This window comes from Lampetra fluviatilis, chromosome 3 (genome assembly GCF_964198595.1).
Source record: "Lampetra fluviatilis chromosome 3, kcLamFluv1.1, whole genome shotgun sequence".
NCBI classification, from domain to species: domain Eukaryota; kingdom Metazoa; phylum Chordata; class Hyperoartia; order Petromyzontiformes; family Petromyzontidae; genus Lampetra; species Lampetra fluviatilis.
The window spans coordinates 13341453-13357134 of NC_136277.1; positions in this window are offsets into that span (position 1 = coordinate 13341453).

A 15682-nucleotide genomic window follows, 5' to 3' on the forward strand; every position below is an offset into this window, starting at 1 on the left:
CGTTCGTGCTGCTGTGCTGGTATTCCAGGGTAGTGTGGGAACTGCCGTTCGTGCTGCTGTTCTGCTGTTCCATGACAGTGTGGGAACTGCCGTTCGTGCTGCTGTGCTGGTATTCCAGGGTAGTGTGGGAACTGCCGTTCGTGCTGCTGTGCTGGTATTCCAGGGTAGTGTGGGAACTGGCGTTCGAGCTGAAAGAGAGTTGTAAGTGCCACTGTTATGCCTCTGTCTGTCTTTCATTATTCGTGCTGAAACTTTCCTACTGCAATACAATTCCATTATCTATCCTACTGCTACTCCCTGCCCTGCCCCCCCCCAGCCCCAAACCAGGACTACCCCTGTCAGAATATATTCAGAATCAGAATATTGATTTAGACTGTGGGAATATTATGACCTATAAAGCTCCTTTTCACAGATGTCAAGTACATCACTGCCCCTACCCCTATCACTACCCCAAACGATCAAGCAGAGTGGTGGGAATTCCCCATTCCCATAGCAGGGGCCAATCTCTAAATGAAGACCAATGTTAGAATTATGTCCAGTACTGCTGGACATCATACTGGACATCCGTGAAAAAGAGCTTCAGACCTTATCGAATTCCTCCAGTATAAATACATATTCTGATTATTTTCTAGAGTCATAGGCAGAGGAGAAGTGGAAGACCTGGAGCCTAGAGTTGAACAAGAGCATGAAGTCGACAATAAAGATGGCTGGGGAAGGACTGTTCCAGACGGCAGAGGAGAAAGAGTAACCTCTCATTGAGATCTGCATGCAGAGCGAAATCATTGTTTTCTCTAAGCTCATTGGAGCAGGGAGAAACATCAAAGTCACGTCATAAGAACTTAACCGACACAAATATTCTTCAAGATGCACGTGGAGACTCACAATCGGCTCTTGGCTGACACGAAATCTTCTTCGAGATCTAACCCAGAATCATTCGTCCTTCCCTGTTCGCATTGGCTCACACGATCCACCTCCACGATCTCGTCCATTTTAATAGATGCGTCCACTGCATCCGGTTCATTGTGACTAGCGTGGCTTTCGACCTTGGTGCCATCCTGAATCCACTTGTAGCTCAAAGCCTCTTCAGGCGTGAGCCGGCGAACGGGATCCCACCTGCCAAGATATAAACGGGGAATCGTCAGGGTTCAGTTACCGTCTACATTTCTTCTAACCATGGGGTGGAGGTGTGGCACATGCAATTATTTACATTCATTGTGCTAACGAATGTAAGAAGGCACAAGGCCAGGAATATTGCCCTGTTATGACACAAAGCCACTCCCTGTCAGTAAAACATCACTCTTAGTAGTGTGTACTCTTTATGAAAGTGCTGATGGTGAACACGAAAATAATTATCAATTAAGATAATATGTAGACAGTGCATTTATATCTTACTCAAGGCATCCTTCGACGAAATCGATTATATCTTTGTTCATAGTCCGAAGCTTTTTCTCAAGAGAGGAGGTGCTTGGAAAGACCTTCCTGCCGTCCACCCTGTGGCACCCATTCTTGTCTGTGTTGGAGAGAAAATGAGTGAAACGAGTTCCGAGGAATAAGAACAAAGTACATTCAGGCAATGCTTGCCTGAATAATTGTGACAACAGAAGTAGCAACCTGCCCTCCCACTCACCCGTGGAAATGTGCATTCTGGTCGCAGCATCAATCATAGACGTTGGTGGGAGACCAAGAATCTGTGCACAGGTCACAGTGAAATTAATATACATGGGTTAGGTCATTGGACTGTGTGTATCGTAAACATACATGCAGTAGACTTCCTCAAATGTAAAGGTCTATAAAACTGAAACGTTTATTCCCAAGGACTGCACATCCTTTTACACCACTGCCAAATAGATTTAATTTGTATTGGGTACTTAATTAACAAATATTGCCCTTTGAAGGTGACTTCAGGAACCTTCGGGATGAACAATGAACCCGAAGAATGGAAAGGGTAAAAGTCTGTCACTCTGAGTTATTATGACCAAGGCCAAATCACATCATACGTGTCCAACTAGTGTCTGATCACATTAAAGATATGTCTATTCTCTATGTACATACTGGCAGCAGAGCAACATTTGTTCCCATGGAATGAGGCCAAAAGTATGATTGCTCCACAGATTACTTGAACCGTGTATTGCAATCCAGGGCAGTCTCCTATATCGTTGTTAGCGACTAATGGACCATCACTCAGCATTAGCAGTGTGAGCCGGCTCAACTAAAACTAAGCCATAGGCTTCGAAATCATAAATAATAAGATTATATTTTGGCATATTTCAGGTACCGTGATCATTTGGTCAATTAGATATCCTGTGGCCGTGAAAAGTGACTCCCCAGAAGCGAGCTCGGCAATTATGCAGCCCAGGGACCACATGTCCACTGCGCAGGTGAGTTGGAGGCCCAGTAATATCTCTGGAGCCATGTACTCGAACGTTCCGAAAAATCCGAAAACTGCACACCACACACAGAGGAATAGCACTGATTGAGCGAGATCATACACGTTATTTGCTTAGATTTTTTAGTGCACGCGGATTTTAAAAAACATGTTATAGGATGTTAACCTTTATAATTCTATACAGCAATTGAATGTGTATCTTTCTACAACTGGGTCAAAACTGGAAAAGCGTGAGTGGCACTCCCAGAGATGGTTTGAATTTTGGGTAAAGTTGTTTGCAAGCACCTATTAAGGCCTATATGACCTATTAAGGCCTCTGCGGCTGAGGATTAAACTGAGTCACTGAGATTGTAGTGCACTGCAGTGCTGCTCACCATGCCACGTTTCCACACGCACACACATAAGAATAACAGTCGCCATTTGCCACTAAGTGGCGGTGACGTCACCACGGCGCCTGTGCCAGGCCAGGTGCACTTTGAGGCCACTTGAAGTGTCGAAGGTTCACCGACAGGTCACGGGACCGAAATGAGTGGCAGATGCACCAACTATGCCCCCTGCTGTGCCAACACACATATAAGACAAAGATCCCCCGTGTAGCCTTAGCAGACTGTTGGGGCAAGTGCTGTTCACGAGCACCTATGAAGGCCGGCACGGCACACGAGGGGGTGGGGTGGCCAGCACCACGCCCGGCTGCTTTTGTCTCCCGAGTGGCGATGTTTACTACGCACAGCACTAGGTGCTAAGTTGGGGCTGAGTCGACCTAGGGGGGACCCAGGACCGGTTCAGATAATCGTCACTTGTGTCGGCCATGAGCGGGAATCGAACTCGGGGCGGCCGCGCTAACCGCTGCACGAGCACTCCCCACTCATATATTCACGAAGATTCACAAAGACACACAGAGACACACCCTCGCACGAAAACACAAGTAAAACCACTCACTTGGCTTCGTCATCTTGACACTCACGCCAAAATCAATTATCCTGATGTTGCCGGTTGCATGGTCTTTGACCATGGTGTTTTCCTAGAAAAAAAATAACAAAGGGCAATACTGGTTAACGTTCAAATGTGTTCATGGCATGCAGCTTCTACCGTTTAGACATCCAGTTAAGACTGCATTTTACATATTCAGTTTAAAGTGGTTCTCTCCTTTACTCGTGTAAGAAATGTGTCTAACTTTGGGCCAATTGTAGCTGTTGTCATTGTGACGAATGTAAATTAGAATCTCTTCAAATAAACTGCAGAGTGAGCTCTAGAGCAAGAAGAGATAGACAATGTCCAAGATTGAAACGAGTGTCGATTATTTTTATACATTTATGAAAACAATAACATTCGTGTTGTTCAATGCGGTATAAGGTGCAGGGTGTATGGTTTTTAATTTTTGAGTTACGGTAGAGGCATCTTTCGTCACAGTTGCCTCAAGGCGACACAGATCCATGAATGACGCAGTATGCTATTGTATTTACTTACCAGCTTCAGGTCGCCATAAATGATGGCCTCCTTCTTAAGTTTCGCCAGGGCTATCAACAGGGATCTTGTATAGAGCCTGATTCTTGATGGCGCAAAAATCGTGGAGTTAGCCTGGAATTGATCAAAGAGGTCGGTGCTGCAAGACAAGATACCGTCAATGGTTATTTCCCTGCCACTTCTTGGTCAATGCTTAGACTCGCTTCATGAACTCGGGGACTTGTGTTTTACAATAGTTTAGGATTTTTATCATGTAAAACCAAATTAAAATTTCTCCCAGGGGATTGATGATGAAACGTGACCTGCATATTGGGTTTGAGAAATATAATAATATCAACTTATAACATGCACAGTAATCACTCACTGTAATATAAAGAGATAATTACTCATAGGTACGAGGAACCACAAACAGGAAATTTCGATTTAAAACTTTCGTGACTGCAGGGATTCATCTTCTTGGTTCTTTCGGTAAAGTCACGTAGAAGGGAAATAATAAAATAATAAAAAATAAAACATAATAAAATACAATTCACACGACGTTTCGGCCACAACCCAAGCAGCTGTCCTCAGGTGAAGAACAGGGCTGTCGGAAAGATTCGGACGCTGTCTTTCCGACAGACCTGTTCTTCACCTGAGGACGGCTGCTTGCGTTGTGGCCGAAACGTCGTGAGAATGTTATTTTATTACGTTTAAATTGTATTATTTTATTATTTCCCTTCTACGTGACTTTACCGAAAGAACCAAGAACACAAACAGGAAGTCAACCAAGTGATGAGCAGGCGCCAACAGATGCCTAAGCTCTGCGGTCTTGTATATATTAAGGTATTATCAACAACATTTTGAGCCTATGAGACATCTCCTTTACCAGTGGCAAAATATAGTAATAGGTTTTTACCCTTTCAACTGGTACAAAACTGACACCTTTATACAAGGCATCATGTTTGCAATAACCACAACACAAGCAGTCTGTTTGCATTTTGACTGCTTGTGTTGTGGTTATTGCAAACATGATGCCTTGTATAAAAGTGTCAGTTTTGTACCAGTTGAAAGGGTAAAAACCTATTACTATATTTCGCCACTGGTAAAGATGTCTCATAGTGTAAATGCTTACCCCGAGCTCTCAATACTCTGATAGTGCGCTGTTTTTGAGTCGTACGCCTTTTGGCGTCATCTGGTCCAACACCAATGGAGACTAGGCTCTAAGAAAAGCTGTCTCGGGTGTGGACCAATCAACTTCAAGGACAGTGCATATCATTATCATCATCAGAGTTGTTTCTTTTTGTTTGCATTTTGACTGCTTGTGTTGTGGTTATTGCAAACATGATGCCTTGTATAAAAGTGTCAGTTTTGTACCAGTTGAAAGGGTAAAAACCTATTACAACATTTTGAGCGTTTACATGTTGGAAGGAACCGGAGCCCCCAGACAAAGCCCACACTTGCTAGGGGGACAATACTCTGTCCCATACAGGTGGAACAGGTAGAGTCGACATTTTTGTTCTACTGCCCTCTCCTGACAAGCCACGGTATCACACCTCGACGCCCACGGTAGGGAGTTTCGTTCATAGGGCTCATTATGAGAATTTGCTGTTGCATCTGGTTTCATGATGAAGGTAATGGGTGAGACAGGACATTGCGGTAGGTAGCAATGTTGTTTACAGATAACGAGAAACATTACTCTTGGTTCTTTCGATAAAGTCACGTATAAAGATAAAATAATAAATTAAATAATAGCATACGACGTTTCGATTGCAACACAAGCAATCATCATCAGGTATTATTTAATTTATTATTTTATCTTTATACGTGACTTTACCGAAAGAACCAAGAGTAATTCCTGCAGTCACGAAAGCTCCAAAATTAACGAGAAACATTGTTTACTGTATTTGTAATTATTATGAAGTGCTATGTTTTAATGTGCTGTACAATGTAAAATGGTGGTACCACTCTAATTAAGGTGGGAGAGTATCGTTGTATCATAAACAGTTACGTGCCAGGTTAAGGAGGCACCCATGTCCATTTCATCTTTTAAAAACTACCAATAAAGCCTTAAAATAAAACGGCTGGGACATTCCGATGGGTGGTGACATGGCCTAATGGCAGTAGGATCCCCGCCTTTCGTCGAGGTTCATGGTTCGAAACCAGCAGCCTCCCTGATTAATGCAGCTGTAATAATACCACACACCGTGTCTGTCTCATAGCCGATGTTAAATTCGAAAATTACCCAAAAAATTACTTTAATTGCCGTTGTACAACTTAGGAATCATCGCCCCCCCTACTGGCAATCTAATACCCCAGGTCACTGTTGCAAATGAGACGCATCCTGGTCTAATCTTAATTTTGGAGATTTCGTGACTGCAGGAATTATTCTTTGGTTCTTTCGGTAAAGTCACGTGACTTTACCGAAAGAACCAAAGAATAATGCATCCTGGTCTCTTGAGTTCTCACCTGATCAAACAAAAAAATGTATCTGAAATTCAGCGAATGTTATCTGCACGTTTTAAAAACTTGCTTGAGTTAAACACGATGTTGGCGCACATATGTGATATTTACTTACGTGATGAGCTCCATAACGAAGGCGGGATGATGTCTGAACAGAAGGTGTCCGAGAAATCTAATAATGCAGTTATTATCTTTGTCCTTGGACTGCAACGCTTTCATGATATGCGCCTCCATTCTGCATTTCTGAATGTTTTTGCTGTGGAGGGAATGCATCGATAAGTCTCACCCCACTCTTTAAGTCTTGCATATTTTTAGGCATTATCACACACATGGGATGGCTCAGTCAACAGAGCTCCAGAATCATGGCTATGAGCGCTTAATCCCGCTCAACGTCAACATCGTCCCTGCCCGGTCGATGTAATCAGCGCCAACTGGGGAAGCTGCACCAATTGGTTGGGAAGTTGTCAATGGTCGTTACTCGAAGGAGTTACCGCATCCCATCTCAGTGAGGTGAAAACTGTGCACCACTGGATTATGATCACTGTAGTTTTTGAGCTATGTTAAGCGAGTAAGGTAGAAAGTGTCCTGCTGCTCCAACCCAAACTGTGGACGATATTGTCAACCAATGTAGTCTGTGCTCCTTTAATGTGGAATTGTAAAAGTAAAAACATCTCTCCTGAAGACCCCTTGTGGCTAGCAGACCTTGGCATTGGTATTTAGTGCCTGAACATGTTGCCATATAGAAGAATAGAATATAATGAGCAAAAGGGCAGCACTCATCCACGCTGTTGGTCAATGGTTTGATCGCCACGTTCACGTGGCAGGCACCATAAAAATTACATATTGCCTCTTCATGACAAATCAAACATTATTTTGATGGTGTTTGATGACATTTATGAAATTATAAACTCGTACAGAAACAACAGCTTCTGATGGAGATGGATACATGACCCGGCAGTAGCACGTTCGCCACTCGTTGCAGAGGTTCAAGGTTCGAATCAAGTGGCCGCTCTTATTAATACTGCGGGTGTATAACCATAATGCATGCTGTCTGCTTCGATGGATGCTAAAGATCACCTGACGTAATTTGCAAGAGTATGCCACTGTGTGCTTGTAACTGGGTACAATGTTTGCCAATATCGAAACCTAAGCCACAAATTCCTCAATTTCTATTGTGCAACATAGCAATCATTGTCCCCTACTGGCAGATTAATGCTCCAAGTCACTCTTGCAAATGAGACTCATCCTGGTCTCTTCAGTTCTCACGAGGTTAAACAAAATCAACTTTTAAATTATTACTGTTTAGACTTCCTCTGAAATGTGTAAATTAACACAAATTCTTACAAGCTATGGTTCTCTTCACAAATTCAGATCTTTTTAAAATGTGGTTCATATCGTCGTTCAAACTTACGTAGAAGTGTGCGCTAGCATCTTGATGGCCACTTCATTTTTCGTCTTGTGGTCCAGGCATCGGAGTACCTGCCCAAAGGACCCCTTCCCAATTACATTCAGTACTTGGAAGCGGTACACCAAGTGTTCATCCGTGATCTGGAACAAGATTACACAAGTGTTCAGTACTCAACCAAGGCTGTCTCTGAGTGCTCAAACATTACTCAGTCTAAACACACGGCTCATTCAAGTTCTCATTTATCAGTCACTGGTTTGACATTCCCACCTCTCATGCACATGTCTGAGCTTTCTCTGATGTCTCTGCCAAATACATATTTGCCTCACACTGGAAACCACTAAATCATTCTATGCAAAGTGTGGGTTATAGAATGTCCTTTATCTGTATTTATGAAGCTTTTCTCTCAGAGCTGGATGACAAAGATAGTCACCACATCGCACGCTTTGAGATGCACTTCTGCGGCCGTCTGGAATGCTCTTCCTTCCGATATTAGGAAGCCACTGGAGCGATGCACTGTTAAATCTAGATTTAAAACCCAAGATCACAGATGCCAATTTTCAGGCTCTTTCTCCTTCAGCCCCGTTCACTTTTACATAGCCATGTTCATTCAATTCCCGGATTCCACCCACGCAGTGAGTGGCCTCACTCTGTATGCCCTGCATACTATACTCATAGGCTATGCCAACCCCACCCACTACTCAGGTAGCCCCACCTTTTGGTCATATCAAGAGTTGAGCATTAGGCCAGAACATTTTCATCGATACAAAATCCAATTTTTTTTGTAGTTGCTTTGTGGCACCAGGAGAGCCTTTCTGAAAATGTCCAAAACCAGGACGTTGAGTCGCTTAACATTTAAGTGTTCTTCACATAGAAAATCATTAGCAACTTATTAGGTATACACGTGCGTGTAAGGGACGTTGTGGTTTATAGTGGAATGCATGATTTAGTTGCAATGAGCATGGCTCATATTGGAGAGTCTTACCGGAATGTAGTGGTCGTTGATGTCATCAAAGCCATGATTGCAAGGGCCATTTCGTTCCGAACGAATCTTGAAATAATAAACTTTATTGATACTCAATATTTCTCGACGTTCCTGCGCTGTCATTCTGTCTTTGAATTTGTCCAAGACTTCTGCACACACACACATGCCCAAAGACACACATGGTCATTCATGCACATATACACGTGTGCAACAAATGTAATTACATACAATCACAAATGAACCAAGCACATAATGTTACACTTAACAAAGAGACTCGATTTGGGCCTCTTGTATGTGTGCTCGTAACGGATTTGTAAAGCCATTTAGGGATTGGCTCTAGATAGATGTGGATGTGTGTTTGTTATAGAGGAGTGTGGCAGTAATGCATGTGGTGAATGATGCTGAATAAAGTGAGGTAAAACCTTGTGGTGTGCAGCTCATCCCTGCCACTGGGAAGACGACTTCATCTAATGGATTTGCCTGTTTTTGTCACACCGATGCACACAGAGAGGCACACGTGAACATGCAGGCAAGCATACAGACATGGACATTTGTACAGAAACACAGTGGTACACCCACAAACACCTACTGAGAGACTGCTTGTGGAATGGCCTACATCGCAGGGAGCTCTCAGAGGATTACCCTAGAGGGTAATTTTTGGCCTGCACCTCCGCGAGAACATGAAACGGTGCCCGTATTCCCAGAAGCTAATGGCCAATTCCATGAAACATTTGAAACTGCATTTTTCATTGATTTCTAATTTACAAAAATATGACTGAAGGGTCAATTAATGAAGGTATTTTATTAAACTGGTTCCAGGTCACGCACCTGACTGCATTCATAAAGTCCAAGTAGAGCTACGACCAATGTGTGCTGTGTAGTAAGCTTGTGTGTGTTTGTGTCCTGGTAGGTTCACTAGTACTAGAGTCCCTTACTGCGAACTCAGCTGATAAGCATTGCCTTGAATGTGTCACGAGTCTACCGTGTGTATGCGTGTCTGTACCATTAGGTCAAAACAGCCCGTCATGGTCCTGATTACCGCACCACCATTTCGAGTGCACCACCGTACTAGTTGTAATAGATGTTTACTAACAGCACTTGCCCCAACAGTCTATAGATCTTACACGAGTTGGGGGGGTGGGTGGTGGAACTTTGTTTCTTTGCTGTCAGGTAATAAACACATTTGGTGAAGTGACCTGAAAGTCTGCACTGTGTGTCGGGCTTGTGGTCTGTGTCAATTGTATGTTAGAATGTCAGTTAAATATGTAGTCCACGACTACTACAACCGAAGAAGTGAACTTGTCTCTGCATTGTGCTTATAATAGTTTGCTGTCAAGTGAGTTGCTATCCGTACATTCGGCGAACACTTACCTTGTGCACAGGTGCAGAGTTATCAGCGAGTTGAGCCTTCTTCAAAAGATCGTTCTGTCACACAGCAAAAATAAAATATTAAAACCTCAACAATCTCCTTTGACATTCTTCATTCAACCAAGTTTAGAACAACAAGGGAGACCTGTCCAGCAGATGTGACACTCTCCTGGAACTGTCTTCAAATGGGAGTTAAAATCCACGTTTAGATATTGAGAACACAGCTCGTTCTTCCTTGAAGGGTTCCTGAAAAAATTAAGTGCCACTTTGTGGTAATCAATTAGTTGTTCGTATATTTGAATATGGGCCTCGCCATAGGAATGTGGAATTTACACCACAGGGAAATCACTACCGATGACATGAAGCTTCATAGCTTATTGAGCCCTTCCGCAACCATCAGCAACAACATCTACCTAAACCACAATCGCCATTAGCATCACTAGCACCACCACGAAAATTGTCTCTGCCATCACCACAATCACCACCAAAAAGCAACTAAACTATCACCTCTATCACAACAATTACACTCTTCACGTAACTTTCACTTGCAACATTCAACACGAGCAAAGAGGAGCTTCCCTATCACCATCAACACAACCACCAAGACCATGACAAACATCATAGTACCATCCTTAACATCATTACCATCACTTACCTTGGATACATCTCTCGTCGAATAACTCGCACTCACACGATAGGATGACATTTTAAAGGCTCACACGTGACAAAGCCAGTATCCAGGGGGCGCTATAACTCGAGCCGCGTGCTGTTCCCACGAAGTTAAACGCCAGACGAACGCGCCAGGCTAGTGACGTCACTGCATCCGGTTTTTATTTCACCGGCGTGGAGTGTCACGTGGGCGTCTGTAACAACCCTTGGCTGGTTGTGACGTCACTCAGTGCCTGGTCCCTCCCCCCGTGGCCTCGCGGGTACCGTGGATTTAAGTAAAACATAACCCACCCACTAGACGATAACATTAAAGTACGTGCGTGTGCCTACACGTACGTTAGTATAATGTAACGTGCACAGTCACTGCCACCATCGCCAAAAGCATCTACCAACACCGCAATTTCTATTGCCATCACTAACACCATCCCGAATAGTATCACTATCATCATCACTACAAACCATTAAACCATCACATCTCTACCACCAACACCACACTCTTATTTACCATCTTCACATTACCATCACTTGCAGCACTCAACAAGAAGCAAAGAGCAGCTTCTATACCACCATCAGCACCATTACCATTACAACCACCAAGACCATGACAAACATCATAGTACCATATTCTTAGGTTTTTTCGGTAAAGTCACGTAGGTAAAAAAAAAATTAATAAAAAAAATTGTACTTTTCTTAATTTATTAATTTAAATAAAAGTAAAATTATTTTATTTTTATTAATTTTAAAAAAAAATTTACCTACGTGACTTTACCGAAAAAACCTAAGAATATGAATCCTTGCAGTCACGAAAGCTTCAAATCTAGAACCATAGTACCATCTCCAACATCACTTACCTTAAATACATCTCTCGTCGAATAACTCGCACTCACGCGATAGGATGACATTTTAAAGGCTCACATGTGGCAAAGCCAGTATCCAGGGGGCGCTGTAGCCCGAGCAGCGTGCCGTCTCCACGAAGTTAAACGCCAGACTAACGCGCCAGGCTAGTGACGTCACGGCATCCGGTTTTATTTCACCCGCGTGGAGAGTCACGTGGGCGTCTGTAACAACCCTTAGCTGGTTGTGACGTCACTCAATGCCTGGTGCCGTCCGCCGTGGACTCGTGCGTCACGTGGATTTAAGTGAAACGTGACATACCATAATGTATGTGCACCTGCAATCGTTTTCTGTGTTCAGTATAATTTAGCGTGCATGTGTGTCATATACATGATACGTTGTCTACAATACATGCTTGCATGTGTATGGGACTGTGACGTCACGCGATTTTGGACGATTTTTTACCCCCCCCCCCACACACGGCGTCACAAAAAGTCAAACCCCCCTCAAATATGACGTCATAAAGCTCTGCCCCCCCCCCCCCCTCACAAAACCATATTTCCATTTTGAAAATAAAACATGCTACAAATCGCTTTAAACTATTGTCATTGTAGTGCGTATTCAATGTGGCGCTGTACTCTGATGTTGGAGGAGAAAACATTTTATTAAAAAGTCTATTTAATTAAGTAGAACGTGTTGTCGATATTTATTTAAAGTTGCGAATTTTGATGTGACGTCACATTTCTCAACCCCCCCCCCCCCCCTTCGTCACACATCGTCACAAATGTCTGACCCCCCCCCCTAGGTGCGTGACGTCATTTATGGACGGCCCCTATATTATACGTATGCGAGTCCATATTATTATAAATCATATCTTCTTGGTTCTTTCGGTAAAGGTAAATAATAAAATAATAAAAATAAAACATAATACAATCATTCTCACGACGTTTCGGCCACAACACAAGCAGCCGTCCATGTTTTATTTGTATTATTTTATTATTTCCCTTCTACGTGACTTTACCGAAAGAACCAAGAAGATGAATCCGTGCAGTCACGAAAGCTTTAAGTCGAAAAATAAATCATATCCTTATATTTCATGCCATTATAAATCTCAACGTTCATCCTTCAAAGTCCCATCACAAGGGAGAAACACTGACAACAATATATTTGTTTTAATCTTGATTTGAAGCTTTCGTGACTGCAGGAATCCATACTCTTTGGTTCTTTCGGTAAAGTCACGTGGGTACAAAGATAAAATAAATCACGACGTTTCGGGCGTAACACAAGCGTCCGTCATCAGGTGGGAAAGCATGGCCTGCTGCTGATGCAAACGACTCTACGCCGTATGGACCTGCACACTCAATTCCCTGTACAAGAATACATGTAAAACGTCTGAGTTGACAGGTATGATATATGGATACGTACACATAAAAATGAACCCCTCTGCCCCCGTGATGTCTGCGTGCCGAGTGAGTATTTGTGACGGTTGTGGCACTTAAGAGTGATGCCCACAAAGTTGTAACACCTCGATTTAAAGCTTTCGTGACTGCAGGGATTCATCTTCTTGGTTCTTTCGGTAAAGTCACGTAGAATGGAAATAATAAAATACTAAAAATAAAACATCATTAAATACAATTCTCACGACGTTTCGGCCACAACGCAAGCAGCCGTCCTCAGGTGAAGAACATGTCTGTCCTAAAGGAGTTTGAAACATGTTTTATTTTTATTATTTTATTATTTCCCTTTTACGTGACTGTACCGAAAGAACCAAGAAGATGAATCCCTGCAGTCACGAAAGCTTTAAATCGTCGTGAGAATTATTTTATTATGTTTTATTTTTATTATTTTATTATTTCCATTCTACGTGACTTTACCGAAAGAACCACAAAGTTGTAACACCTCGTCCAGGCAGCACTCTTGTGTGCAACTGATGTCGGCAATATGGCTGCAGAGGCGCTGTATCGTGATATAATGAATCCGCGACAGATTGAATGATAAATTATGTTAATGCAGAGGGAATTCATTAACACATTCCTGCGGAGGGAGCTGGTAGGAACGTTGGGTTGCTCGGTCAATGGCCAGGGTCAACGGCAGCGTGGTGTATTCAGCAAATATGCCCGACTGTGAGGGCGGGCACAAGCTGGCGTGAGTAGGTTAAACGTTGAGTTTTATACGGGCACCACGGGGTGACCAGCCCCTCCCCACCCAGCCCCACCTCTCCCACTCCCCACCCAGCCCTTCCCCACCCAGCCCATCCCCACCCTCCCCACCCAGCCCCTCCCTCCCCACCCAGCCCCTCCCTGCACGACGGACGGACACAATAATCCCCTATGGACTGGTGTAACCAGGAGGTTCCTACAAGTATAACCCACAATTTATCATTCATTCTGTCGCGGATTCATTATACTGTATCATGTTACAGCGCTTCTGCGGCCGTCTGGAACGCTCTTCCTTCCGATATTAGGAAGCCACTGGAACGGTGCACTTTTAAGTGATCTGGCTTGAAAACGAATTTCTTTAGAACTGCTTTTTGTGTTTAGTTTGTTGTCCTTCCCCCGGACCCCCGATTGGCATGGTTGGATACAATGCGAAAGAAGATCGACATACATACGTGGTAATGTGCTGAAACTTTATTAAGGGGTTACATATTATATGCAGAACAGACTACACCGAGCCCTACAAGGCATCTACTGCAACACCGCACATAAACATGGAGCCAAACATGCTGTCTCACACTGAGTTGTGAATAAAGTGACTAAAGCACAAATCTTAACTCACAGGAAAATTCGACAAGAATGGAACCTGCCCTCTGCTTACATACAATCGCAACATTATCTTAACCCATGAGACAAGAGGACTGGTCGATACCAACTGGGGTAGCAAATGCTGAAGGGATGATGGGCATAAACCTAAACACAGCGCCATTGTCAGTCTTTACTCTTTGGTTCTTTAGGTAAAGTCACGTAGGTATAGAATAAAATAAATCACGACGTTTCGGGCGCAACACAAGCGTCCATCATCAGGTGGGAAAGCATGGTCTGCTGCTGAGGCAGACTGTCTATTTAAGGCCACCCCACAGAGACGATCACCCCTCTCTGTTACCTGTGTTGCTCTCGCTATGTATGTATCTTGGTGATATCTGTCTGCTAATATGTCTGTCTATAGTTTTCTGGTTAGATATTATGTCGCTATTTCATTATACCTGATGATGATTGCTTGTGTTGCAATCGAAACGTCGTATTCTATTATTTAATTTAATTTATTATTTTATCTTTAGACATGACTTAACTGAAAGAACCAAATAATAATTCCTGCAGTCACGAAAGTTCTAAAATTAAGATTGAACCACTTCTACGGGGAAGTTTTAAGCTTATCTTTTTCTCTCTCTCTGGCGACTTGTTTTCTCTGCCTGTGTCCTCTTTAGAATGTTCACACTTAAATTCTAACTTAGCAATCTTTGAAATACGTAATCAACCAGGCTATGCGTTAATTGTGTGTTGACCGACCCTCTGTGTTGTATTACATTACATTTCGATATTTTACTAGGTTATTTAATTTTAGTGTGTCTTTCTGATTTTCAGGCTTGCTTGCCGTGTCATCGTACTTGCAGCACCACGTTTTGTTGACCACTCATTGATATGCTAATTTTTTCTCTAACCCCCCTCCCTCTCTCTGCCTCCGCCCCTCCCCCTCGGTCTATTTAAGGCCACCCCACAGAGACGATCACCCCTCTCTGTTACCTGTGTTGCTCTCGCTATGTATGTATCTTGGTGATATCTGTCTGCTAATATGTCTGTCTATAGTTTTCTGGTTAGATATTATGTCGCTATTTCATTATACCTGATGATTGCTTGTGTTGCAATCGAAACGTCGTATTCTATTATTTAATTTAATGTATTATTTTATCTTTAGACGTGACTTAACCGAAAGAACCAAATAATAATTCCTGCAGTCACGAAAGTTCTAAAATTAAGGTTTGAAATCGGTGTATCTCAAACCTTTTAAAACAGTCTGCCTCAGCAGCAGACCATGCTTTCCCACCTGATGATGGACGCTTGTGTTGCGCCCGAAACGTCGTGATTTATTTTATTTTCTACCCCACGTGACTTTACCGAAAGAACCAAAGAGTATG